This window comes from Culex pipiens, chromosome 1 (assembly GCF_016801865.2).
Source record: "Culex pipiens pallens isolate TS chromosome 1, TS_CPP_V2, whole genome shotgun sequence".
NCBI lineage: Eukaryota > Metazoa > Arthropoda > Insecta > Diptera > Culicidae > Culex > Culex pipiens.
Genome location: NC_068937.1, coordinates 88,890,968 through 88,917,634, shown reverse-complemented (window position 1 = coordinate 88,917,634; position 26,667 = coordinate 88,890,968). Strand labels below are relative to the sequence as shown.

At 39.9% G+C, this 26,667-nt stretch overlaps 1 protein-coding gene across 2 annotated transcripts in view; it reads right to left on the bottom strand.

Moving 5' to 3' along the window:
* Positions 1-26,355, bottom strand: part of LOC120427887 (chloride channel protein 2) — a 71,755-nt gene extending 45,400 nt beyond the window's left edge. The window contains exon 1 of one of the 2 annotated variants that reach the window (XR_005606993.2): positions 25,705-26,355. The gene's annotated coding sequence lies outside the window, so the exon portion shown is untranslated. Of the gene's footprint in view, positions 1-5,227; positions 5,765-25,704 lie in introns of those variants that run through there. The other variant, XR_005606992.2, reaches the window with a different exon arrangement.
* Between the last annotated feature and the right edge of the window lie 312 nt (positions 26,356-26,667).

The following is a 26,667-nucleotide window of genomic DNA, read 5'->3' as shown; positions in this document are numbered from 1 at the left end:
TGCTGTAATATGACTCTAATAGTTTGTTCTATCAATAATACACACATAAGGAGCATTATCAATCAAATAAATCTTATTTAAATCAATTTTTCAAAAGAGCTTTTTGGTAAATTTGAGGAAATAAGCATGAAAAATTAACTCAGCCCCTATAATTTATACATCATTCGATTCGTTTATGCCACAGTTTACAAAAACTTTCATCGATGTTAAAACATATTTGACTGAATTAAAAATCAAAAACTGCTAAAAAAAATATTTTTTCCAAGCACGCTGTCATTGCGAACATCGTCGCGTAGTGCTTCTACTCGCCACCAGGATGCGTGCACGTTTCTGTCGAATCACTTCACTTAGGCTTGTACAAATATTTTTTTAAGTTTTTGTTAACCAACAGTTTTTTTTAAATACATGAATATCGTCAAAAATTTCAGATGTTTATATGAGTACTAGGGTACCCCCCCCTGTTTTTTGGGTCCTTAGGTAATTTTTTGTAATTTGTTTAATGAAACTTAAATGCCAATCGTGCTCCCTTTTAAGGAACAAAAGTTCAATGGAGAGAGCGATTGATATTATGGCGGTGTTATATTATTGTAAAACTGAAATAAAAAAATGAAAAAAAATGAGTGAAATTGGTTGAGATTAACCCATAGATACTCGTGCCTGAAGTCTACGAAAAAAATGTTTTTCATACAAAAATGACATTTTTGATTCGCTAATAACATTTCAGGATCGAGTTTTACAGCTATGGAGTGTTCTACAAAGTTGTAGAACATTAAATTTTCAATAAGAATCTCACTTTTGAGAATATTTGGATGAAAGTAGCGCGCCCTGCAAACAAAACCGTAAGAAAATTTGGTTTCTCATACATTTTGCCGATTTTTCCCATACAAACTTCACCCTCGAGTATCAATGGGTAAATGTTGACCGATTTTGCTCATATTTGACCCAGAGTCCTAAAATAGCTCAAGGAACATTAATCAGCTTGTGGAGCGAGGTTTTGAAAAAAAAAGTCCCATATTCTGGGCACCCTAATGAGTACGCTCTTAAACTATTTTAAAATCTGTTGTCAGGGCATTAATATATATACAGCAATTCCATTTGAAAAGAGCCTAAACCGAAAAAAAGTTCTCCTATCGGGCTCAAAATTTTTCTGGGGGTTCCTTGGCCAAAATAATTAGACCTGTATTTTTTTGTTTGTCCATTAGGGTGACCTATGCCGTGTTAGGGTGGTCTGAAAAATTGCCATTTTCGTCATTTTTCGCAAAAACCTCTTTTTTCGAAAAATCATATCTCCGCGTCATTTAATCCGATTTTAGCTGTCTTAGACGCAAAAGAAAGGTGATTAGTTTGGCTATTTGGGAAACATAGTAAGAAGTTTCAAAAATCTAGCTTACCATTTGAAAAAGTTGCATGGAAACTTAAAATGGTGTTTTGACCGTGTCTGGACCAAAGAGCCTATGTCTGAAAGTATTTTTATCGGATTCCTCGGAAAATGTCACATAACTTATCAAAAAATTGGCGATGTCGAACCGTACGTTTCGGAGATATGATTTTTTGAAAATAAAAACTGAGTTTTTCGACGCGCCACGCGCAAGAACGGGAAAATGACGAAGTCGGCAAAAAATCAACTTTTTTCACTAAAACTGCGATAACTTTAAAATTTCAGCGATGACCTATAGATGTTTTGGTATCAAAATTTTTGTAATTGAAAGACTCAAAAAGTTTATTTCAAAATATGATAAAACTATTTCAACGCTTATCATATAAAACATCAACAGTTTTTGATTTTATTATTTTTTTAAGGCAAAATTTCAAAATCGGGCTTCGTCATGCACATTTCAGCCAATCTCGAGATATCGTGGCACCCGTAAATCAACTCGCTGTTTAGTGAAAAACACTCACAAAGTATGAAAATTTGCTTTGAGCATCTTGCTTTTACTCAGTTTAATCATAAAATATCTTCATGAAACTTTCAGGAGTGTTTTAAAATACATCTTTGCAATTGATTTAATGAATTTTCTGTAATATGAAATTGGTATGATTTTCTACATGTATCAATGCCTCTGTGTACTTTCTGATTTTTTTTTTTTGAATTTTTGGAATCGAGACTAACTTTTTAAAAAGGTCAAATATTCAATATTACGCTATTCAAGCCGTTTCTTATCCTATATAACGTCCAACGTCTAAGTCCAAAATTCAAAAAGACCAACCGGGATTTAATCCATGAACCTTCTGCTTCTGTAACAGATGCTGTAACCATTGAGCCACGGAGTCAGTACAAACACTCTTTACCAAAATGTTTATTTAATAAAGCAATGGTTTCATTCTTCCAGTTGTCGTGTTGACACACTTTCTCACGCGTCATTTAAGAGGTTGTATTTATTCGAGAGGATAAAGACTTTTATTGATGCCAGCAATAACTTGGCTACCACCTTATCGCACTATAGATAATATATTTCATGGGCACTTTAGAGAGGAAAATCATGAAGGTAAAAATTTCGGTGTTTGCTTATTTTTCTTTACATAAGAAAATATTTATTTGAATAATTATTATAAATATTATTGATTACACCACAAACGCAGCACTCGAAATCCCCTTTTTTGGTCAAGCTTAAATTTGGTAAAACTGTTGATATCATCAAAACAAGCAAAGACTCCGGTTTTCTTCCAAACCCGGCAAGGTTTTCATTTGATCCCAAAGTGGACTGCGTAAATCGACTCTTTCTTTAAATAGAGTTCTGTTTGTATTAACCATCTACAATTTATGGTTCTTGAGATAAATTTACGCTTAATAATATTTTAGTCTGTAAATCGAGCATGAATTCTACATTATTTTACTTTTTGCCAAGCTTTAGTATTTTGTTGTACTAAATGAACCTAAAATTGATAAATGAGCAGTACCGTCGTCTGGGACGAATTGGGACACATGGGGCGAATTGGGATAGCAGTTTTCGCAATGTTGCAGCCTAATATTTCGCTTTTTTCAAGTGGTTTCGGTTAGACCAGATTCAAAGCAACAAAATGTGTTAATTCATTCCTAAATTTAAAGCTTTTAAGTGCTTTAAAACGTGCTGTCCCTATTCAGACTGTAGTCCCGATTCGCCCCAGCTGACGGTACTAACATAAAGTTTTCTGTCAACTGATAAGCCATTTATTACCGCTTGATAACCGATGCCTGAGATGTCGAGAGTACATAGACTGAACCACGTATATTTATAAGGAAACGCTATTTTTATTATCAGTCAACCTTGCACAAGGGTGTTAAACCCTTGTTGGATATTTGTGTTTTTATAAGGTTTTTACATTTTGTTTTACCTGAAGACAACATCAATTTCCGGTAAAACTAACTGCAACCAACAACCAAACCTGGACTTTGTCAGAGTAGTAGTACTATTCGTTCACCCAAAGTTAAAGAACGAGGGGATAGTCCTCACGAAAAGAAACGTGAGGAAATTGCTATTTTGCGAGAGTATAGTCCTCTCGCGTGTTCATTCGTTCATTGGAACAGTTCATCCTATTGAGTGGCTTATATGGACAAATGAACGCCACTTAGTCACCGAACCATGGTGGCCCATACGGCAAAGGCACGATTCAATATGCCGAAGGTCTTGGGTTCGAGTCTCGGTACCGGTACTTTATTTTTTTTTTTTTATAGATGAACTTTTTTTGAAGATGAACCCATGAGTAAAGTACTCTCGGTAATTTCGGGATTTATCCTCTCCGTCCGCACACAGTACCATTTTACTACCGAATCGTGCTCTTTATCCTCTCGTATGCCGATGCCTACACCCAACCGGCGGTCGCATGATTGTGATACATGGCGGCATGAAAGTATATCAGAATCTGCATGAAAACTGTCCTCATGCATTTTTTGCGCTATAGGGGTATGACATTTTTGCCCGTTACCGACAATTATCGACATTACCGACGGCAGATTGATTGTATTGCAGAAAAAAAATCCTAACTGAACGAGGATTGAACCATCAACTTCTAGGTTGCTGATCCGACACGCTACCACCGCGCCATGGACGCTTGATGAATGGTGAGGGACAGAGCGCGAACATAATGTTATCTCTAGGGTGTTGCTCGGGGACGCGCCAGCATTATATGTGTTGGTGAGAACTGCAGATCGCTGACGTGTTTACAGGCGGGCAAAAATGATCTATGGGCTTGCTGCAAAAAATGTAATAAAATATTACATTTTCTGCAGCAAATCCTCTGTTGCAGATTTTGAGATATATTTTTCGTTTGGGTGCAGCTAAAAAAGTAGTAATCCAGCTGCGTGTAAAGGGCCTGGGTGTAAAATAAATATTGCATTATTTTATGCTATTTTATGTGATTTTACACTCTGAAATATGTAGCTCATCAGTATGAGAAACCTACTTGACCGAAATGTCAAGCTCATATATGCGTCTATCCTAACAGATTTTCATCGGTCTGATGGCCGAGTGGGCTAAGGCGCCAGTTCTTACTGTTGGTGCCGAGTTTGAATCCCGTCGGTTGCCACTTTTTTTTGTGTGTTGCAAAAATTGTACATGCAGTGTGTAATATTAAGTATTTATTTTGACGAAGGTCATGTGCATGCTTTTGCATGCGATTTTACCATCGGATTTTTTGCTGTGTAGTTCTGGGTGTTCGGTTCTTCTAAAGCAAACTTGTTAAAAATATTATGATATCGTTTGAAAGTAGTTGTTAAAGGAATTGATACATGTGCAAAACAAGGAAGAATAGAAATAATAAAAATTATCTGCAAATAAAAGTTATTTCATTGAGCACATTAAGTCGTTTCAGGGAAAATTAGTGGGTTGAGGTTAATCGAACCTTAGTTATTCAGAGTTTGAGACATTTGAATCGTTTTTTTTTTAATCCTTATATCGGATGATTTTAACATCAAAATCATCAAAATATTTTGTACAATTTTATCCTCGAAACCTCGTGCCCTAATTAAGCCGTCCAAAACATAGAACCATGCTCCACTTCTTCACTAAAAGTCTATAAATAAAAACCCTTCTCGAAAATCAGCTGCGCGATCGTGAAGCGCAAGTTTTCTCGCGCGTCGGACTCCAAACAACGACAAAGCCGATAAAAAGCAAAACATTCCACTTCCACCATGCGAAACGCCGAACCACATGGCTTTTCTTCGCTTGGAATGTCTGGATGCGCCGTCAACGCCCGCCAGTCCATCTTCAAGAACTAACTTCCGAACGGACACTTGACTTGGATGACTTACCACACACACTCTCTTATCACAGCGGCTCCACAAACTGCGATGACCTAGTTCCACTTGCTATCGGCGGCAACCTCAGTCGTTGGCATTCATTTGCATTCCCTTGAAAAGCTCTCCACAGAGTCCACCTATATACTAAACACCAACAACAACACCACAGTAATTCCCAATGGAAACATAACACCTTGCGGCTAACCAAACCGCTAGCGAATTCGTCCGCGATCGCAACCAGACTTTGCGGCACTTGCCCCGAGTTTTAGTACGCCGTAAACTAATCACCACACATCAAATCGATAGACCAAGTGCACTAGATAACACTGCTGACCAAGAACTGCGCGTGACCCAAAGTTGGCACTTGGCCGCCGACACGCGTGCTTCCTCCGGAAAGTTCCGCGATCCGATCCCCGCGCGTGATCGACTACCGTTTGCAGTTGATCGATCGAGACTTAAGCCAGCGCTCCCTCGGTGGTTGTTGCGGCTTCGTCGGCATCCACTAGACTACCGGCTTGAGTCGCGTTGCGCGTCACAGTCCAGCCAGCAATCGACTGCCGAGCGATGTGTTGGATTTCTCAAGAAACAGCAACAACTGCAACAACATCAGCAGCAGCAATCGCATACCAACACAGGCAACGAACGGCGCCGACGACGACGGATCAGCTGGTTGACTCGAACGCGCGTGCGAGGAACGCCGCTGAAAATGGTCGAATCCCTGGAAAAGCCACTACAACTAAGCTATCAGTATACTAAACGCGTAGAATACCAAGCGTAAAAAAGTCGTGAATATTAGCCGTACCTTAGAAGATTATAGAAATATTGTCTTTATTGATTTATTTCAATGGGAAAATCATGTGTTATCACCTGATATCTAATATAGGCAAGCTCGATTATAGTTATAGTTCAGACTTGATTATCCGAAGGCCTTGGAACAATTTCACGACGGGATTCACGTGATCACAAAAAATGCATTTGCATTTCTAGAGTTTTTTTAAAGGGTTATACACATATGAAACACAATAGCTTAAAGGACCTTTAAACAACAAACGCTAAATTTGCGAATATTTTCATAACGACTTTTCTTCGGGCTTAGTAGTACAAGTGCTAAAACACGAGGGTGCAAAAAAGAGATCGCGTCCAACACGGTCGTATAAATATGGATGACACTATGTGACGAAGAAGACGGTAATGGTAGTGAAGGCACGTTACGGCTGGGTGGAACTGCTAGGAAGTTGTACTTAAACCATCAATATGGGTGCCGACGCGCGATGAGCTATATCTTCAACGTTACCTGGTGATGAGGTGCGGGGCAAAGTGGCATCGATTGATTTTTTTTTTTTTAATTTATTGAAAACATCTGTGAAAGTCCACTCGAGGTTTCCCGAGCGAGCATGCTTCCTCTTGTTTCATCCTCACTCAAACACATACATTCGAGTGGCGAAAGATTAGCCCTGCAAACAAAACACATATTGCACCGTCGCGGGCATTGATGTCACTATCAGCAGCTCAGGAGCAGCTGCTTCTGATGATTAGAATTCACGCGGTGAGAAAGGAATGGTGAAACAAAAACAACAGTTAGATCCATTGATTGCTTGCTTGGGTTGTTATCATTTTTATTTGGTGTTAATTAGTTGTTTTTAAAGAAGGTCGCAACATTTGTTAAAAGCAGAAATGGAATAATCGCAAAAAAAAATCAATTTCGCTAGCGAACTTTCTTCACCCGCGAAAGAGAGAGGAGGCAAATCACGCAAAAGAAAATCGCTCCCGAAATTCTTCAAGAAAATCAATCTGCTGATGATTTTTTGTGAATTTCCTTGTCAGCACCACTTAAAAATATATATTTCACTTTGTTTACAAGCATTGCCCATCTACATGATGTGACAGGTAATTTTTCGACGTGTGACGTTACACTTGCAAGTGTAGTAGTGAAAAAGATGTTCCGCCGATTAATCAAGATGATGATTTTTTTAGATTCTTTTTACCGATCTTTCTTGCGCGAGAGAGGAGGGCCAAGCTCCCTTCGGATTTTTTCTCTTGATGAACGTCCAAAGATTTTCTTTTGATGATGATTATACCATCGCTGGTTAAAAGGAAAAAATATGGTTTCAAAAATGACATTTTATAACATGAAAGTATAACATCAAGTTTCAACGTTTATTCTGGTCAATGCAATATTTATTTGCCTTTTAACATTAATGCAATGCTTAAGTTAGCACGCCAATGAATTGGCAATATTGTCGAAAACAAGCAGTTAGGGGAAATTCTCGTATGTTTGGCAGGTTAAACACTGGCTCCTAACTCCATCCAATCTGCAGATTTTTACTATTTAAACAACTAATTTTGTAAAACTTTTGATAGAAACTTGCTTGCTCACTTCTTATTGAACTATTTATCACTCGATTTCAGCCGAAAACACTTTTAATGAGCTGTAATTGGATGTCAAAGTGCTGATATGGCAACATTAGAGGCACGCTGGAATTAGATGCTGTTCCCCTAGTTAGAAATATTTTTTAGAGATGAAAAAGCATCAAGCACTCGACGAGAACGTGCATTCACACTCAAATTATTGAATTACACTTGCACGATCACTCAACGCAAAAATCTACGCACAATTTCGCGAACCGACGTCTTTCTGCTTTGTTTGTGCCTCGGAATGACGATCTTTCAATTCTAGCAATGTTTTTAATAATAAGTACGAATAATTTGGTAAAAAAAAACAACACTTTTTTGTTAAAGCTCGTTGTTGGCAGTGAGTTTTGGACTGTCAGTATCAATTGGCGATATAGCAATCTGTGTTGTTATTTTTTACAATTTTCTACCAGTAAATTTTACTAGAATTATGGAAAATGTTACTAAAAAAGTTGGAATTTTAACAATTTTGAGCCAACAAATAAGGATTGTTAAATTTCAGATCAAACTCCTTTCCGTGCAAAGTTCAATTTTGGGCTATTTTAAACATTTTGTCGCTCTCGTGATATTATGTTCAAAATTCATCTGTTGTGTTAGTACTTATCGAGAAAATCAATTTTAAAGTTTGATGGTAAATATTTTATAAACTATGAACGATGGAGTCAAACTATTTAAAGCAATCGGTTCGTATCTTTCGTTGAACAAACGCTTCAAGTTTCAACATTTTTATAACACCAGTTAATAGATACAGATAAAAATGTAAACAGAAAAACAAGTGTCACAAGTTTGTTTTGAAAGTAAAAAATCTAGAGTTTTTTTTTTAATAGGTCCTATAAACATATGAAACACAATAGCTTATAGGACCTTTAAAAAAATCTCTAGAAATGTACTACGTGTCACAAGTGTGCACAGAATTCCTAAACAAACTAAAATAAGCTTGAATGAATAGTTTGTCTATTTCAATCAGTATATTTTCAAAAACAAAAGATGGATTTGTTTTTAAAATATGTTTGTAAACATAAATTTTTGAAAAATAAAAAAACGCATTTTCCAACAATTTGTATGACGTCTCACAAAATAGCACGATCATAGTGACGAGAAATGTTGCTATGTCACACACAAGTGTGTTTTGCGATATCCCACAATACACAATAGACGAAATAATGACCCAACTCGACATTTTTTAAGTTGATGTCAGTAAACGCTTCAGTTTCTTCAAGGTATTATAGTTTTGTGCTCTCGAAACACTTTCCAAACGACAGAATTGAATTTAGTGAATTTTCTGCCGGGTTTAAATGCTATAGAATTATCTCAATCATTGTTATCCGAGCATTCGTTGGAGAAGGTTGTCTGATTCAACATGACTCGTCGCGTCCCGGCGCAAAACGCCGGCAATATCGCCCTACCTGCGGCTCAAGCAGGCAAAAAAGTGGGAATTTCCAAAAGGAAGGTTGAGGCCTCAACTGATGGCCAAAAACCCGGGGATTTCCAAGAGGAAGGTGCTTTTGGAAGTGACATCGAACAGCAAAAAGACGAAAAAAAGCGACGGTACTGTACCGATGGATGAGGAGGAGGAGAACTCTTCGTCGCACGAGGAGCAGCTTTTGAAGAACAACAAGTTCGCTGGACTGCCTGACGAGGACCAGGTAGCGGAAGCAAAGGAGAATGAAGTGAAACAGCGAAAGGAGAAACTGCCTCCTTTTTATGTGCGGCAATCAGCAGCAACGATCGACTTTCGAGCGGGGCTGGTTGAACTCATCAAGTCTGGGAAAGTCCAAGGCAACATTCGTCTGTGTCAGGACGGATTTAAGGTGCTGGTGCAATCCAGGCAGCACTATCAACTGGTCAAGGAATACTTGACCGAAAACGGGGCGGAGTACTTTACCCATGATGTCGCCATGGATAAGCCGTACAAAATCGTCGTCAGAGGTCTGTACGACATGCCAGTGGAGGAATTAGCTGCCGAGCTAAAAGTTTTGAAACTGGATGTGTTGGCCGTGCACAAAATGAGCCGACGCAACAAAGACATCAAGTACCGTGACCAGCTCTACCTGCTGCATTTGGCTAAGGGATCGACTACGCTTCCTGAGCTGAAGGCAATCCGAGCGGTTTTCAACATTATCGTGTCGTGGGAGCGATACCGACCAGTGCACCGTGACGTCACACAATGCTTCAACTGCCTGGGTTTCGGGCACGGAGGTAAGAACTGCCACCTAAAGCGTCGTTGCGCCAAATGTGGTACCGATGCGCACATCACATCCCAGTGCATCCAAGATTCGCTGGTTAAGTGCCTCAACTGCAACGGTGAGCACTCGTCAACCGACCGAAAGTGCCCCAAGAGAGCTGAGTTCGTGAAAATTCGGCAGCAAGCATCGACGAAGAATCAGCCTCAGCGTCGTAGAACTCCTCCAGCCCTGGTGGAGCAAAACTTTCCACCTCTTCAACCGCGACGCCAGGTCCCGAACTTGGCACCGTTGCCGTTGGATCCCAGGAAGAGAGCTGAGATGAATCAACCGCGGCCGGGTTCCAGCCAGGAGCCGAGACTGTCACCACCGGGCTTCAGCCAGGAGCCAAGACCAACCCAAGAACCAGCAGTTGAGGAAAATGGTAATGATCTTTACACCTCAACCGAACTCCTCAATATTTTCAAACAGATGTCCGCTGCACTGCGTGGATGCAAAACCAAGACCCAGCAGATTGAAGTGCTGACCTCGTTCGTCATCCAGTATGGATCGTAGGTCCCTCAAGCTGCTGAATTGGAACGCTTGCTCCATTAGGAGGAAGAACTTAGAGCTGGTGGATTTTCTTCGCGAGAAGGAGATCGACGTAGCTGCCATCACGGAAACTCATCTGAAGCCCGGTGAAAAAGTTTATCTGCAAAACTACAAGATCGCGACGCAGCTCGACAGGACCACCTCTGGAGGAGGAGGTGTGCTTGTCACTGTTCATCGTGATCTCAAGCCACGCCGGCTGCCACACTTCAAGCTGGACATCATCGAGGCCGTTGGGGTGGAAATTCCCACTTCGGTTGGCCCAGTACTCTTCATTGCTGCATACTGCCCACGTCAGGTGAATTCCAGAGATGGTTCAGCAGCAAAACTGAAGAGCGATATCCAGAAGCTGACACGGCGGAGCGCAAAGTACATCATCGCTGGTGACCTCAACGCGAAGCATGAAGTTTGGGGCAACAGCAGGAGGAATCGGAACGGAGTGATTCTGCACAACGATCTGCAAAACGGATACTACAACGTTGTGAGTCCAGATCGTCCAACGAGGGTGGCTCGGTCTGGGAATCACTCAATCATCGACTTCTTCATTACCAATATGGCTGAGAACGTGGCTCATCCTGAGGTGTTTGAAGAGTTGAGTTCTGATCACTATCCGGTGGTTGTGGAGATTGGAGCATCCGTTACTCCGCAGCGGCAACCAACCCGGAAAGATTACCACAACGTTGACTGGCAGCAGTTTCAGCAAGTGGTCGACAGCAACATCGACTATGATCAACACCCGGAAACTTCTGCCGATATTGATCGTTCGCTGGAGGTGATCCAGCAGGCTATCAACCAAGCAGAGGCTGCCAACGTTCGGGAGGTTCCTGTTAATTTTAAGGTAACTGATATTGACGTAGATACTAAACACTTGATAAGACTAAGGAATGTTTATAGGAGACAATATCAACGGACTGGGGACTATGACAAAAAGATTTCAGTGAACAATTTGAACAAAATCATACAAGACCGACTTGACAATATCAGAAATCAAGAATTTTCAAAACATGTAAGCCAGCTTGGGAATTATTCAAAACCATTTTGGAAACTTTCTAAAGTTCTTAAAAACAAACCAAAGCCTATTCCTCATCTTATTGTTGAGGATTCTCCCTTGATTACATCCGAGGAAAAGGCAAATGCACTTGGACTTCATTTTGTTAGTTCTCATAATCTTGGCGCTTCCATGATCAGCCGTAAAGAAACATCAGTTGCCAATAGTATTTCAACAATTAATAACTCTACCTTTGAATTTCCTGCAGATTCCCATGTTTCTGGTGAGGAAGTCAAAGTTGCAGTAAAACAAATGAAAAATATGAAAGCTCCTGGCTTTGATAACATTTTTAATCTAGTGTTGAAAAAACAGAGTGATCAGTTCTTTCAACATCTAGCCAATATTTTCAATAAATGTTTGCAACTTGGTTACTTCCCCACCAATTGGAAACTGGGCAAAGTCATACCAATTTTGAAGCCTCAAAAAGATCCAACATCGCCAACAAGTTATCGTCCCATTAGTCTTTTGAGTAGTCTGTCCAAACTCTTTGAGAAGGTCATCTATTCAAGGCTTTTGGATTTTACCAACGATAATAATATAATTTTGAATGAGCAGTTTGGCTTCCGTAAGGGACATAATACTGCTCATCAGCTTACGAGAGTAACCAAAATCATCAAGCAGAACAAGCTTGAGTCTAAATCAACTGCTATGGCTTTGTTGGATGTTGAGAAGGCTTTTGACAATGTTTGGCATGATGGTTTGATACATAAACTGTATTTGTACGGTTTTCCAATGTATCTTATCAAAATTATCCAGCACTATCTTTCGGAGAGATCGTTCAGGGTTTTTCTGAATGGGATTGCTTCTGGATTATTCAACATTGATGCTGGGGTTCCCCAAGGAAGTATTCTTGGCCCACTTCTGTACAATATTTTTACATCTGATTTGCCTACTCTTCCTGGTAATGGTGTGTTGTCACTTTTTGCTGATGACACTGCCGTTATTTATAAGGGTAAAATAACCAGATATTTAGTTGGCCGTCTTCAGAAGGGTCTTGACGTTCTTTCCGTATACTTTGGCGACTGGAAAATTCGTATAAATGCAGCAAAAACTCAAACCATCATTTTTCCTCTTTCCAAATCGGCCAGATTTGTCCCAAAGGATGATGTTTTGATAAAAATGAATGATGTTTCGATACCCTGGTCAAAGGAAGTTGTCTACTTAGGTCTCATACTTGACTCGAAACTTTTGTTTCGGCAGCATGTAGACAAAATATTGAACAAGTGCAGCATTCTCATCAGGTGCTTGTACCCTTTAATTAACAGAAAATCAAAGCTTTCTTTGAAAAATAAGCTAGCAGTTTACAAACAAATAATTTACCCCGTTATTGAGTATGCAGTACCTGTTTGGGAGTGTTGCGCTAGAACTCATAAATTGAAGCTCCAGCGTGTCCAAAACAAGGTACTCAAAATGGTTTTGAATGTTCCTGGCTGGACAAGATCAAGTGAGGTTCATGAATTAGCAGAAGTAAAAATGTTGGATCAGAAGATTCAAGAAAAATGTTTGAAATTCAGGGAAAAATGTGCTATTTCTGAATACTCCTTGATTCAAGGATTGGTTTAGTTTATTGTAAGTTTAAGTTAGTTTTAGGTTAGGTTATGTTTTCTTAACAACATTTTTTTTTCTCATTGTACCTAGTGTTACAAAAATGATAAATCATATATTTTTAAAGTTATGAAAATGAACAGTGTTTAAATCACGAAAAGCAAATTAAAGCTGAAGAGCCACAGCTGACCACTTATTATGTAAACCAAATGTAATTATTATAAGAAAGATTCAATAAAGTATAATTAATTCAAAAAAAAAAAAAAAAATTCTATAGAATTATCTTAAGCAACCATGAGCACCCACCTGTATCTGTGGGATATCAAAAATAAGAGGGTGCGCATGGTGCTTAGGATGATTTCTGGAGTACTTTTTCAAAACAACCAATGCGCCATGGGTTTCCTATTTACATAGACCTTTTGAAAAAGTAAGCGAGATTTTACAATGCATTTATACCCGAAACTGACAATTTTATTTTTGGAAAGTTGTGCGATCCATCCCAGATTAAAAATTTTTGTTAATAAAAATATATGTTTAGCTATCTTTTTACTTCTCAAATGTTATTCCAGAGTACAATTCTAGAGTTTTTTTTTAGATTCTATAAACGTATGAAACACAGAAGCTCATAGGACCTTTTCAAAACTCCAGAATTGCCAAACATAAAACAATATTTTTTCTGGAGCAAGACAAAAGGAGCACATTTAACAATGGATTTTTGAGAAAAAAGGTTGATGTTAAAAAAGTCTTAAAAACCCTCCAAAATTGTTCGAAAATATCAAATTTCTAAAAACATTTTTGATTCATTTCAAGCAACCATGCGGGGCAATATGCACCGCAACATTGGGGCAAAATGCTCTACAACAACGGGGCAAAATGCACCACAACATGGGGCAAAATGCACCGGGTAAAAGCAGTTTTCACTAGTCACCACTAGATGACACCGCTGTTTTTACAAAGGAGTTTCACAGCGGTGCATTTTGCCCCGACCATGCTTTTTGCAGAAAATTTAATAAAAAATATTTTTTTGATGTTTTTGGACTCATCTATCTACAGAATTGTGAAGATTATGGCAAAAACTATATAGGGGGAGGGGGGGTAATATGCACCCCCGGGGCAAAATGCACCCCCTGATTTTCTCGGTATTTGGAAGAATTTTCCGGGGAAAAATCATAGAAATTGGAAGCTTAACATTGCTAAACCATGCTGGAAAAATTTGAGCATCGCAGTATAAAAACAGCTCAAGTTATTTGCAAAACTTTAAAATGTTGTGTTTTCATCTAATTTTCTTTGCACTTTCATTATGATTTTTGGACAATATAAAAAGCATTTATTGATATTGTAAGTGTTGAGGTAAATAGTTTTTGCCATAATCTTCATTATTCTGTAGATAGATGAGTCCAAAAACATCAAAAATGCATTTTTTATTAAATTTTCTGCTAAAAGCGTGGTCGGGGCAAAATGCACCACTGTGAAGCTCCTTAGTAAAAACAGCGGTGTCATCTAGTGGTGAATAGTGAAAACTGCTTTTACCCGGTGCATTTTGCCCCATGTTGTGGTGCATTTTGCCCCGTTGTTGTAGTGCATTTTGCCCCAATGTTGCGGTGCATATTGCCCCGCATGGTTGTTTGAAATGAATCAAAAATGTTTTTAGAAATTTGATATTTTCGAACAATTTTGAGGTTTATTAAGACTTTTTTAACATGGATAACGAAGAATAATAGTTGTTTTAGAACATCGAACAAAATTCTTCCACAGTAATGCTGTAATGGTTGAGAACACAGTTTTCCCTTAGGGGGTGCATATTACCCCCTCTCCCCCTACCTCAACACTTACAATAACAATAAATGCTTTTTATATTGTCCAAAAATCATAATGAAAGTTCAATGAAAATTAGATGAAAACACAACATTTTAAAGTTTTGCAAATAACTTAAGCTGTTTTTATACTACACTCAAAAAAATGTTCACCACAATGTTGCATGAAAATATATGTGGTTATTTTCCATATGGATGTTCATGCCAAATCTACGTGAACCTCTGGTGGCTAGGCTGTATGCATTTTTAAATGTACCAATACAATCATATGCCACATCACAAGAATTTCACGTCAAGTTTGCAGCCAATTCATGCAACCCTTACCTTATCGGAGTGCGAGTATCAAATGATTTTCTAATGGTTTTCAAAGTGTGGGAGGTGGGGGTGGGGTATTTTCTTCTTCTTTTTTTGTTATTGAAAAGTTATTACGAAAGAAAACATATGGTTGCTCTTCAAAGATTTTATTTTCACAATCACTATTCGTATATACACAACTTTAATCACATAACAACACTTTAAATCACAATACACTCGTATTTTTATGGCAGGAAAATAAAAGCACACATGATACCAAAATTGGTTCTAGCATATCACTTGCGGCTCGCGGGGTGCCCTCACCTCCTGTCTTACGCGGCTGCACCTTCGTCACCTACTTCACAGCTTGGCTCCCTGACCTCAATGTCCTGGACCTTCTGGACATCGCCTTCCGGCTTCAGGTTACGCACGGTCATGATGATGGCACCAACGGTTGCTCGCCGGACTTGGTGCTGGAGCTACTGGTTCAGTGGCCTAGAAGAAAATCACTTAAAATTAATCCAAAATTTTGACAACATTGTAAGGCAAATACTTACTATTGTACGCAGAGAGCTAACTTCGATAAAATTAGAGCCATCGGAGTCGGAGAACAACCAGTGTTACTAATTTTCCGGCTTTGTTTCTCCGGAAAAAAACTGAAACCATGTCCAGTTGATGAGAATCAGCAGCAAACTGACCTTCTTTCAACATGCACGCTCGGCTTAAAATTTTCAGACAGGAAATTCATGCAGCATCCCAACCATCCCCACAAACACTAAACTTTTCACCACAATGTTGCATGAAAAGGTGTATGGATTTTTTCCATACCAATTTCCATGCGGTTGTTGCATGATTATCATGCAAACCAACAAACAGCTGACTGCAAGCCACGCCTCCAAATTTTCAGGCATGAATTTCACGTGACATTTAGTTGTGTGAGTGTATGCTGCGTGAAAATCAAGAAGAGTTGATCTGAATGCATGGTGATTGTGGCATGACTCATGTAAAACATTGTTTTGGGACAAAAATTGGCTGCCACAGGAATTTTCATGCTACTATGTGGTGAAAGGTTTTTTGAGTGTACGATGCTAAAACTTTTCCAGCATGTTTAAGCAACGTTAAGCTTCAAATTTCTATGATTTTTTCCCCGGAAAATTCTTCCAAATACCGAGAAAAGCAGGGGGTGCAATTTGCCCCGGGGGTGCATATTACCCCCTCTCCCCCTATTTTAAGTATGGGGCACTTGAAGGACGTGTAGATAAACAATCTCGAGCATTTTTGATATTGGTTTTTCGTAAGTAGGTCGAATAACGATGCGAAAAGGACTTTGTTTCCCAATGGCTCTTACGGCTTTTTGAAAACTAATCCGAGACTTGCAGGTGTAACGTCACACGTTGGAAAATGACGTAGATGAACAATGCTTGTAAACAAAACGAAATAAATGAATTGAAGTTTGTCGTATCCGGTGCGCGGGACGTGATGTCGCGTGGGAACCTACGGCAGGGCCACGGAATCAGCGCACGATACGCAAATAAAACACGGTAAATATAATAAAATGTAAAACGCGTGTATTCTTGTTAAGATCCGGAAATAGAGTGAAAGGGCACAACAAATAATCTTTAAATTTAAAATCAAGACTAACTTTTCAGATGGGCGTAATATTGAAAGTTTGGCCCATTTGAAATGTTAGTCTTGATTTTAAATTTTTGAAAATATTTTTTTCGAAAAGATCGGGAAATTTCACGAATGTTTCATATTTTAACATTGTAAATCGGACCTATAGTTGCTGAGATATCGACATTAGAAAATGGTGGGTTGTTTGGGTGAGACTTAGAAAACATCAATTTTCCTGTTTTTTAACCTTTGCATGGCAATATCTCAGCAACTATGGGTCGTATCAACAAAGTTCAATAAAGCAAAATATAGAGAATTTTCTCAGCTTTTCAAAAATATTTTTTTCAAAGGTGGGCAAACATGGGCACTAATTTTAAAAAATGAAAAACTGCGACTATTTTCAAAAAAGTTACATAAAAATGGCTATAACTTGAAAACGGTGCACTTTATCAAAAATTCACTAAAGTACTTTTTGATTGCAAATTCGATTTTACATCGAAAAATGAAGTTGAAAAATTTTTGCGACCAATATATCGATTTTTTGAAAAAATCAGTATTGATTCAAAAAATCATAACTCGGTCAAAGATTTTTTGCCCATTCTGGAAATTTCTGAAAAGTTGGCATTTTATGTCCACTAAAACATATCAAAAAATAAAAAAAATTAAAAATAGTGTTTTTTTGCAAATCAAGTTTTAGTGACAAAAAGTTAAATTAAAAATCACCAAATTTTTTTTTACCGTGTATCATTTTTTTTCAGTGTAGTCCATATCCATACCTACAACTTTGCCGAAGACACCAAATCGATCAAAAAATTCCTTCAAAAGATACAGATTTTTGAATATTCACATATCATTTTTGTATGGACAGCTGCCAAATTTGTATGGAAAATTATATGAGGGAACTAATGATGCAAAATGGCTTTTTTGGGCATACCGAAGGCACCAAAAAAGTTTCAGCCGGATTAAAAAATACAAAAATTAAAATTAAAGAAAAAAGACCGATTCCGTAGAGAACTGCTCCTCTTAAAACAGCTGGTCGGCTCTTGCAAGCGCTGTCGGTGCGCCGGAGAAGAGTGCCAGCTGCGACGAACTCGTTGAAGACGACGACGCAGGGATTGGAGATGGTGTTGCACCGGGTTGTTCTTGTAGAAGCAGCGATCCATATCGGGTGCAGGTTGCGCGCGTGTTTGGTTCAGCTGGAATCGCAGGTAGAGAAGAGGGCGGACGCGGCGTCAACTGCATCGGGCTCAATGATGGTAGCACGGGTACCGACGCAAGCTTCCACTCACCGAGCAGGACATCCAACGGGAGCGCTTTGGGTTTGACTGATGGTGAAGCAGCAGGTCCGGCCTTGAAGCAACTTCGCAGTTGGTTGATGTACGAGCGTGTGTCGCGTTGGTTGCCATCTCGCACGGCGATGCTTTGACGATGGTAGGGGAAAGTGGGGCAAGTGTAACAAGCTAAGGAAATGCTCGTTATAACCCATTAAAAACATTAAAAAATCTGTCGGATTTTTTAGAATCATCTTATTCCAGGTCTTGGCTGAGACTTTGATAGAACAAGTTTTTAAAAAAATCTGTTTTTAATGTAAAAAGTTGATTTTAAAATTTTTGATTTTTCGTACGTTCTACTCAACTAGTGGGGCAAGACGAACAACCCGTTGGGGCAAGAGGAACAATGCACGAAACAACATGCTAATTTACTAACAATTGAACTGTTATCACTTAGATACATCAGATTAGAATGTATTTGAAACGTTTCTTTCATTTTTAAGATTAAAAATTAATATTTTACTAGAAATTTGACCGTTTTTACGAAAACAAAATATTACTAAGATGATAAATAGTAAATTTTCATTATATTCTTATATCGTGTATGGACAATTTTTTTAACAATTGTTTATCAGTTTTTAAGAACTTTTATGTATTTTTTTCACAATAAAATATGTTGCTACAGCAATTCGTATTTTTTTCCATACTAAAAATCCATATGCTACACTTGCCCCACCTAAACAAGTTTTTTAAAAGCTCTCTACAAAAATAACCAAAACATAAATCATACTTTATAATACATGCAAGTCATTGGTAGGGACACTACCGATCTAGGAAAAAAAACATTTTAATAAAATGAGCCTTAAAACGAACCCTACGCCTTATTTTGTACTTTCCAAATATTATAAGGAAACAAAGGCTTTGAAAAAAACTTCATTCAATCTTATGTCCTGTGGCGTTTACGTCGTTTTGGCGGTTATGTGGTAGTAGAATCAGCTAATTGCCTTGCTAGCAACAATTCCTCATACTGGAAATAATCAAAATTGTAAAAATTACGGCCTTACGAGCGATTGTTCCTCTTGCCCCATATGGTCGTCTTGCCCCACCTTCCCCTATTCCTTCTGGTGCAGTTCGGGGTCAAGCACTGCAGGTGCGCAGCGGTACGCCGACAGAAAAATGTCCAATGTTCTTCCTATAGTGCCTCTCCCCTCCGAAATTGTCTTGACGGCACGCTTGAGAATGCCCACGACCCGTTTCGCTCGTCCGTGCGGCTGGTACGGGACAGTCGCGGTGTGGTGAACACCGTTCGAAAAAAAATTCGACACTCGTGAACTGCGTTCTGTTATGGTCCACAATCAGGTTAGGCTTACCGAGTTGAGGAAACATCTGGTGGAGGATGGCGATGGTTGCGAGGACAGAGATGCGATGCGTGCAGACTACGTAGTCGTCGTTGAGTGGTTCCGCAAAATCCATGCAACTGCGCTGCCACGGGCCAGCAGGTTTCGGCCATGGCACAGGAAGTGAGTGCGGTGGGGACCGTGCTACGGAGGTGCACAACTGGCATGCTTCTCCGTCGTCGAAGTCGGCACGGGTCTGGTAGCGCTGGATCTTCGGATCAGTGACTTTCGTTTTTGGCCAACCCTCGAATACGTACCGGCGAATCTTGCGGAGTAGTGGATCGGGCTGGGTTGTGATGTCCTCTAGGCGAAGTCTGGCGATAGCGAAGTCCTCCTCTGATCGTACGTGCTGGTTAATCAATCGTTGCACGTTGGCGTGCCCAAACTGATCGGTGGAGACGTACCGGGAGGCCAAGTCGTAGAGGAGCAGGTACAGTGCGATGCGTTTCTGTCTGCCTTGGAACCGACGATGTGTAGCAGCGGCGCGTGATCGGGACGCGTCATGTGGCCGTAGTCTTGAAAATGCTGCAGGACGGCTTCCAGGTTGCGGTCTTGTTCCTCCTGGGTTGAGCCGCTGACGACGGCGTCTTCGAGATGAGAGGACGCTCCGGGCTGTCGGGCCAACATGGTGGCGATGCTCTGCTGGTATGCACAGGGTACATTTTCGACCAGCAGCGGGTACAGACGCGGCTGTAGAGCAGCGTTGAGGACGGGTTTGGATCCGATGGCCTTCCGCATCCCGACGATCGGGGCGGCCAACTCCGAGTAGACGATCGGAGTGATGATATTAAGCTGCTGCTTGTCCGGTCCGTGGTCGACGTTCTCAACCACAGCGTAGGCCACCGAGCTTTTCGGGCAGACGGTCGGTCGGTGGTTTTCTTTTAGCTCCAAGTTCACCTCTTTGCCGAGTTCCTCGTTGAACACCTTGTAGAGGACTGACTCGGGCACCGGCGACGGGTCGGGGTAGCTGGATACGTGGAGTTCGGTAACGATGGTCGGCTCGTTGCGGGTGCTTCCGGTGATGGAGATGTCACATCGGAACTCGTCGTCGAGTGACAATCCCGTTCCAGAGGCAGCTTTTACGCGAACAGAGGGTGATGATAACTTTGGGCCGCCGGATGCGGCGTCTAGTGAAAATCGGATCGGCGTCCCACCGAAATCGACCGACGCGCATCTCCGCCATTGCTGCACCGAGTGCTCGTTGATCACCACCGCGTGGCTGCGGACCGAGTCCGCCTGGAAAGCCTTCGTGTTCCCGGGGAGCGTGTCGACGTTCTGCGCCGGGTTTGGAGGCGGATGGACTGCGTCTGTTGAGAACCGCTCCATGAACTCCATTTGCTGCTGGGCAGTCTGCTGCACCGTGCCGACCAACTGCTCGAACATCGTCAGCATCTGGAGCATCAGGTCAGGATTCGGCAGCAGCTGCTGATGAGAGAGTGGGCCTTGGCGGAGTGATGTTTGCTGGAACTGCTCCTGACGTGGGTGAAGCTGCCCCAGGTAGGGGAGCCGGGCAAGCGAATCGCTCATGCCGCTGGGGGGCTCCTCCTTTGATTGCACGCGGGTGCCAGATTTGTAGGTTAGGTGGCGCCCACCTTGGTAAAACCGCGGAAAATCCGGCGAATTCGACAGATCTCGTCGCCACTGTCGTATCCGGTGCGCGGGACGTGATGTCGCGTGGGAACCTACGGCAGGGCCACGGAATCAGCGCACGATACGCAAATAAAACACGGTAAATATAATAAAATGTAAAACGCGTGTATTCTTGTTAACACTCAAACGCTCGGGTAGTCATTTGACCCCTATTTTTTTCTGCCCGAAGGTCTTGGCCATGCCATGTGTCTATGCAGGATGATGTATTAGAATGATGCCTTGAAGTTTTGCATCATTTCCGGCATTTTTCTGTGCAATGGTTTTTGTTCTATTGACCAAAACTCCAAATAGGAGGGTCGAGGTACCCCAACGGAATCCGGAATATCTCCGGTAAAAGTGGACCATATTTGTCCCCCATCTGACAGTTCAAAATATAGACAAATCTGGATCTTTTGCAACCGGAAGCATCCAATTTGGTCAATTCTACCAAAAGTTATGAGATTTTTAAGAAAAAAATAGGGGTTAAATGACTACCCGAGCGTTTGAGTGTTAAGATCCGGAAATAGAGTGAAAGTGAGTGAAATAATCTTGACAGCTAGCATAAAAATTGACGCGCTGTCTTGCGTCACAAGGTGGCAGACTGGCAGCCACTTGTGAGCCAGCGACGTGCGGAAAGTGGGGGCACTCCGCGCACTGGTTCTGTCCACAACAAAGTTCAACAAAGTTATTCAACAATAAGTTCAACAAAAACTTTTCTTCAAAAAGTTCGCAAGCAATTTTCTTTTACGTATTTCGTCTCTTCCCTCTTTTGCAAGAAAAAATGTTGATCGGTGTTCACTGAGAGGAGATCCTTCGCCAATCAAACAGAAAAAAAACTTTGGCTGATTTTGGCAACTAATTTACTGATCCAGACAATTTTGGATCTGGAACCGATTATCTTAAATTGTGCTGATTTAGTTATAATCTACAGGTTAAGCAAAAACAATTGATTTGGCAAGTTTTAGCTATATTGATCACTTTGCGATGGATTAATGGACGGATCGCTTTTTCATGTAAATGCATTGTACTTCGACAAAAATGTTAATTTTATTCGAGTTATTTCATAAAACATTTACAAAATTGGAAAATTATTAAAATTTTAATCCGAAAGCATTGTACTCCATCGGCTGCTAACTCAGCCCCATGAAGGTTGAAAAAAGAGGTGTCGCAAAAGTCCGCCCGCCAATACCGCAATGCGCTTATAACGTGCTGTACTCTAAGTGATAGGAAATACACTTATTTTCCAATCGTCGCGCGCACTTTTGAAGCAACATTTGAAAAGGGTGGATAAGCATTTTGACAGATAGAACTAGTTTTTAAACTCCGAGACAACAGGTAACTTTTTAACTAAATTCGCAATATTAGAATGGTTTTGTGAAAAAGTTACTTTAATCCTGAGAATCATCAAAGTCATTTCAAACGGTCAAAAAGGCGTATCCGCTCTTTTCTCGTGTTGCTCCAGACTTTTGAGGCCTCTTGGCAATGGGGCGTTGATGACGGCGACGAAAGGGTGACAAGAAAACGATCGATCAAGTGGGATATATTGTTACGAACACGTGCAGAAATGATTGCCGATATGATTAGCGAGCGGACAAGAGGCGGGTGGTTTTGCTTCTACGTGAAAAAATGTGGAGGATTTGGTGGCGTTTGAAATAATCCAATTTTTTATGATTTTGGATTATTTTTAAAATACATATTGTATAGATTTACATATTTTTCAATTGTTTAACTTTTCTCTGAAGACTAAACTCACACCATCACTAGTTGGCTCGTACTAGTACTCAGAATCTAGCCACAAGCGTTTTTGTCGTCACTCGCTTATCACTAAACTGGGTGATGTTTGTTTACATCGGACTTAGGTAATTATCAGCACGCTAGCCAGTGCACATATTTGAACACTCCAGGCCCCCCTTAGTAGTGTTGTGTTGTCTATAGTAAAGTTTAGTTTTCGAAATGCACCAAGCTTGTAACCAGTTAGCACTGAAACACGAACTCTAACACTTACTTCCAGCGACTCAAAAAACGACTGTAATTTAACGCTTACATGTATATCAACTGACACGATCTCGGGTGAATACATTGCTAATTATCAGAGAGATATCTCCCAAGTTCATCATCTTTGAAATCCGTATCACGGAAAAGGTTGCCGACTCAACTCACGTTCACTGGATAATCCGTAAAAGTGTGAGATAATAAATCTCCAAAAAAAGTGGAGCGTTTTTCAAGGGTAATAAATTCAAAAAGTTGCTCGTGCGAAAAGTTTGCAAAACGTGGATCTGCATATCATAAGATAATTTCGAGACAGTTGTAGACTTCAAAAGATGTGAAAACAAGCCATGTCGTCACAAGTGCTTGATCATTGTGACGAGAAAAACTTGATAACACACTGACTTTTAAGCAGAAAAAATACATGTTTAGCTTTATAAATAAATCGCGCTTGTGTCTAATGATTTTAAACAAAACTTCAAAGTCCGTTAGGTCAGAATGAGTTATCACACAGTTCAAATTACTTATAACTTAAAATACAGGAAGTAATGCACAGAAGGTTCTCCTGAGTGAAATCTATTCAAAGTATTCACGTTTTCATGGACACAACTCCATTGGTCACCAATAAGCCCAAAGCAAGCATCCGCGCACTACTGTATTACCGTTAATCGAAGTAATTACATTGCCAACGTGGAGGTAAATTGACTGTGACAGAGCGATAGCAGTGCTGGGTGATGTTATTGAACGAGTGTTATTTAGTAGTTAGACAGATTATCACGCCGTCCGTTAATTGTCGCGGATGGGAGGCATGTCGCGTGGATGATATGTGTGCACTAGGGTGCCAAGAACATGGAAAAACGTTTCAAGACCACGCTATTTAACTGAACATTGCTCAAAATGTACCCTATAATTTTGTCAATGGGTGAAATGCGATACTCATTGGATTTTGAAAAGTTATTGGAGATTCAAAAAGTCACAGTCGACATTTTACAACAAGTTTTTTAACAATTTCCCTGTAAAGAGCATCACTTGGGAATCTCCAAAATAATAATATCACAACAATACGTTTACGTTACTTAGGATTTTCTTAAGATATCTCGTCCAATTTTTGAATATTCGAAAAAAATACGTGTTTTTCAATAATTTGCTGCCTGATGGTGATGGTTTGGAAATTTGGTGCCCAATATTCCGAAAAAAAATATTTTTCATCGAAAAAAATACGAAAACAGTTTCAAAAATTCTGCCATTTTTCGATACTTAACTGTAAAAAAATGTTGGCACATGTCATTTTATGGGAAATTAAATGTACATTTGGAATCTTCAATAACTCAAAACGGTTATTTTTATTTAAAACATTTTTTTTTTCATTTTACAATTCCGTGTTTTCAGAATTTTTGAAGCTATTTTTGTATTTTTTTTTTCAGGTCAAAGAGAGGTCGGAGCAACTGCTATGTGAGTTGGCGGAGAGTTAGATTTCAATAATAAGAAGTATATTTGTCCTCTATTTTTTTATTTTATTTTTTTGAGGAACTTTGAAGAGAGGACACAGAAACTTAAAGTAAAATTAGTATTGGAATTATTAACAATTACAATGTCACAAAACTAGTTTTGCTAACGCAGTTTCCCTAGACGCAATGCGTGATCGGTTCCAGTTTGTCCACTCGAGGTGTTTCACTGTGATTTCCTGAGAGAATGAAAGACTCAGCGTTGAGAGGAAAAAAGGAGTGATAAGAAGAGAATTCCCTAGCTTGGAATCATGAGACAAAGAAATAAAACTCAAAAGCTTTAGTGACAGTGCCAGTGGCTATACTTTCTTGTATTTAGGTGCAGGAATTATAAATTCAAAGTTTTTTTATCACCAAGATTATGCTTACAAACATTTAAGTGTGCTCTCTTGTTCTACCTAAAATAAATAGATAATAACTTCCTTGGTTGCACCCTTAAACATTTAAATTCCACACAACAGCACTTTATCACTGCACTTATTTTCATTTCTTTTTCCAAAAAAACACTGCTTTGACAACTACAATTTAATCAGCTGCCGTTTTGCTGTAACAGCCGGAAAATGGCTAGATGCTCTGCTGCCAGACATTGTTGCCAATAATTATTAACCATTTTTTTCATTTATGCAACCTGAAGCAATCTTTTATTTTATTTTCAACTATCATGCAGCATAAACTATAATTGATAAGAAATTACAAGTTTCCTTGGATGCCATTGAAAAGGCAATACAATTTTCGATTCTTTAGAATTTTAATTAAAGCCGTTGCAAATATTTTTAATAATTTATGTTCAAGCTAATTACACACGAACATTGATAATATTCCAATTGGATCACAAAAATAATGCTCAAAACTGAATTTACTTCATTTTAATTTAGACTTTGGTGCTTAAATTACATAAAAATACATTTGCTTGAAAAAATTCGAAGAGAAAAACAAAAACATCAAAAAATCTTTGTAAAAGGATTTTTTTTGCGAAATTCAATCAGAACTTAAAAATAAATTGTTTAGTTGCAATCAACCAAAATCTCTATAAGGTTTTGTTTTAAAATATTCATATCCATTCGGAAACAAGATTCATCATTAAATGCAAGCCACTTTTGGGATGTTTCACCAAGCTCAGTATAACGGGGCATATGTATAAAACATTTAAAACATGAACATTCAGCAGATGCGAAACATCAACTTTATTGGCTCCCAACTTACCCATGTCAGTTCAGTTGACTAACCGCGGAGTGCATTGGACTTTCATTGGAGTTTCACGTCGAGGCACCTTGTAATTGCTGCCGCCCATCGACGTGTCTCGGGAGAAATGAGTTGTCAACTCTTCACAATGAACTTAGCCTTGACGATCTTTTTCTCAATTCGTTGTGATTAACCAATTAACAATATCAACCTGACGCTTTAGCATCGGCTGTTAGAACCACGGTTAGAACATTCACTAACACTCTCGATAATAATATTGCTTTCTCGCGCACTTGCAATGACAATCGACTTTCACAAACGGTTCTGCTCCACCCAAACTCTGCCCGCGAGCCGGCATATGTGTGACTTATTTTCTGCAACAAGTAGCACTTTTTTGTACCGTCTATTTGTAAACACACAACGAACGGCTGGCCCTTGCTGCCGGCGAAACTCGATCAACTGACTGTAACGTCGTGCAACGCGATCCTCTAAAGTATGCAGTGCGATCGTTTCTACTTGATTTTTAGCTTTATTTTACGTTTGAACTTGAGGTTGATACTGAATGTTCTAGAAGACCGTATACGATCAAAACGAACCTATCGAATTTCCCCCAAAATCGGGCCAAAATTTGCCACCGCACTCACATAGGACCGAACGAAAGACTCTCGCGATCGCTCGATCAGTCACCCCGGCCAAACAAAATCCAACACACACAAAAAATGTTATCTCTTCTTCTTCTTCTTTTCGGGGCTGTTCTTTCTCTTGCGCAGAGCGAGGCTCGTTTTGGGGATCGAACGATCGGTCCAACCTTGCACGATATAGCAGGTTGCACTGCACCCGAAACTTGGGGCTCGGCCAGGGACTGGATGGCCGAGGCGGGGTCAAACCATTTCGAAAAAATTGCCAACCGCGCCGCAATCTCTTTTCGTGGCTACCACGTGAAGATGGTTCGTTGGGGCATGACCCGGGTAAAAATGTTTTATT